Genomic DNA, 3,361 nt, shown 5'->3' on the forward strand with positions numbered 1-3,361 from the left:
GTTTATTGGAGATAGGAGCCTCATGGTCTTTCTTGCCCAGGTTGGCTTTGAACCGAGATCCTCACATCTTAGCCTCCTGAGTAGCTAGGATTACAGGCGTGGGCCACCAGTGCTCGGCAGAAAAAACAATTTTTTATTAGCTTGTATTTCATGGAAGAAGGAGAGGATTGTTATATCTCCATGTTTACACATTATTCCAATTAATCGCACCCCCTCTATCACAGTCCCAGCCAATTAGTCGTTTTCTCTAGAGAACTCTAATACCTATCTTTACCCCTGGGCATAAGATTTAGAAAATGTGGGAAGGAAAAGGAAGTTACTGGAAATTTTCTTCACCATTCATCCTCTGAATGTGGATAGCCATGATATCATTTAGTAAACACTCCAAATAGTGAAATGTAGTATACTAAGTATGAGGATTGTTATCTTGTCCCTCAGCATTTTACTAAGCATTTAAATTCTCTTTTGCATTTGTTTCTGATTCATTTACACTGGCTCATCAAATTTCTACTCAGCTATTTGTCACTGCACCTTCTGACTGCTTGAGCTAGCTCTAGCATGTCATCTTTGTTCTAAGAACCAGAAGTCACCTTTGTTCCCTCAAGTGAAAGACGCAAAGTAGAAATGTATGTTGGAGGGGCTGGGAAGGTGTCTCAGTGGTAGAGTGCTTGCCCTGCATGCCAGAGACACTGGGTTCGATTCCTCAGCACCACATAAGCAAAAAGAAAAAAGCTGGAAGTGGCACTGTGGCTCAAATGGTAGAGTGCTAGCCTTGAGCTGAAGAGTTGAGGGCCAGGCCCAGAGTTCAGGCCCCAAGACCGGACCCCCCCCACAAAAAAAGAAAAAATATGTTGGAATAAATTTAAAATGTACAATTTCTAGTTTAGCTCCCTGCCATTTGTTGAAAGCATATGCATTTTTATTTACCACATCTTCATTTGAAAATTTCTTCCGTTTTAACCCTATACAAAGTTCTCTCTCAGGCATATTATTAATACACATATTTTCAAGCCAAAAGTACAAGTGACTTTTTTGCATGAACTATCTAAGGTCACTTCTTTTCTTGCTTTGGTTGTTTGTACTGATGGTTGATTATTCTGAAAGCCAGTGAATCCAAATGCAACTTGTTATAGGGAGGGTTTTTCCCCCCCTTTGAATAGCTCCTGTTGTTTTGCAAAGTCTGTGTAATTTAATCTATGCAATTACCTTTTCAACACAAATACTTAACTCCAACACAAACAGCCCTATCTAATCCACCAGACTAAATCTCCTGACACATCATATAATAATAAGCCAATATGGACATTGGGAACAAGGAAAACCAAATTTTCACAAAGAAATTGAAAATAGTTTTGCACTTCTAATGAGCTAACTTCAAAGTTCTAAGTTAAACAGTAGGTATCAGAAGTATTTGGGAACTGACATCATTTAGTGGTGAATTTGTTAGATTAATTAACAGATTTTAGCTAATAGTGAACTTCTTAGAGCAGATTAATAAACTTTGACACAATGTAAAGATGACAAACATTAAAATACAACAGCAAACCTCCTGTTTACCTGGCTTTAATTCCCAAAGACTTATTTCAGAATCATGCACTTGTCTGTAATATTCTAAATTCTAAAATAATGACACTTATTATGTGGTAGTAAGTGTAGTCTTTTTTTTTTTTTTTGGGTCCGGTCGTGGGGCCTGAACTCTGGGCCTTAGCGCTGTCCCTCAGCTCTTCATCTCAAGGGTAGCGCTCTACCACTTGAGCCACAGCGCCACTTCCGGCTTGTTTGTTTTTGCTTATGTGGTGCTGAGGAATCGAACCCAGGGCCTCAGGCATGCAAGGCAAGCGCTCTACCACTGAGCCAACTTCCCAGCCCCAGTAAGTGTAGTCTTCAGAGAATTAAACACACAATATGTACCAAGCACCAAACAAGACTGCCTTCAAACAACAACGTACTTAATGCTTAAATCAAAATTAGGCTCAGGGGCATTCTTTCAGACAATAAATGATATTTGGACTGTTTAAAATAAATGATTTAAATTGTTTTTAAATCAAAATAACTTCTTTTTTTAATTCAAAGAAGCGGGAAGAGGGGGAGGAGGCAGAAAGGAGGACTGGAGATGTAGCTCAGTGACAGTCTCTACCTCACTGCTAAATGCTCTGGTTATCCTAGGATTAATCCCCAGCACTGCAAGAAAAATAAAAATGGGGGGAAAAAGAGAGGAAGGAAAGAAGGAGAAGTGAAAATGAAAGAGAAGAAAGAAAAGAGAGGGAAGTGAAGCAGGAACTCAAAGAAAAGGAAGAGAAAAGGAAATAAAGAAAAAGAAATAAAAAGTAGAAAGGAAAAAGGAAAAGGAAAAGAAAAGAAAAAGAAGCTACAAAAGTAAAAAGAGGGGCTGGGAAGGTGGCCCACATAAGCAGAAAAAGCCGGACGTGGCACTGTGGCTCAAGAGGTAGAGCGCTTTTCTTGAGCTTAAGAGCACAGGGACAGCACCCAGACCCAGAGTTCAAGCTCCACGACCAACCAAAAAAACCCCACAAAACAAAACAAACAAACAAAAATTTAAAAATTAGGTTGAGAATAAATGTAGCTATACCAAATAACCATCTTTGTGATTTGGAGTTAGCTCCCTTATTTATAATGATGCAACAATGTGACAACTATTAGATAAGATAAATTGCTGCAATGTGCCTAATATGCCTTCAATGAATGTTACCTCTTCAGATACTTTCTTGATCTTTTTTCTCGGTTCTGGAATTAAAATAGAGAGGCAACTGGGTTTTATTTACTTCCCCCCACCCTCCCTGGGTTGGTCGTGGGGCTTGAACTCTGGGCCTGGGCCGTCCCTGAGCTCTTCAGTTCAAGGCTAGCGTTCTACCACTTGAGCCACAGCACCACTTCTGGTTTTCTGGTGGTTTACTGGAGATAAGAGTCTCACAGACTTTCCTTCCTGTGCTGGCTTTGAACCGTGATCCTCAGATCTCAGCCTCCTGAGTAGCTAGGATTACAGGTGTGAGCCACCAGTGCCCAGCCAACCTTGCTTTTATTCATTTGTCCCAGTAGAGAGCTTGAACTGAGGTGCCTAGAACTCTTGCTGAGGTGTTTTGTTAACTGCTAATGCTCTACCACTTGAACCACATCTCCACTTTTGGCTTTTTGCAGGTTAACTAAAGACAGAAGTCTCATAGATTTGTCTTTCCAGGTTGTCTTTCAACCATGATTCTTCCATCTCAGCCTCCTGAGTTGCTAGGATTATAAATGTTAGCTACTGGCACCTAGCTTCAGGAGATATACTTTAACATAGCAAACTTCACAAGATCTGACTTCTTACCTCATTTTTTACCCTTATCTGTTACCATTCCTGTCA

This window comes from Dipodomys ordii, unplaced genomic scaffold, assembly GCF_000151885.1.
Source record: "Dipodomys ordii isolate 6190 unplaced genomic scaffold, Dord_2.0 Scaffold22, whole genome shotgun sequence".
Classification (NCBI taxonomy): Eukaryota; Metazoa; Chordata; class Mammalia; order Rodentia; family Heteromyidae; genus Dipodomys; species Dipodomys ordii.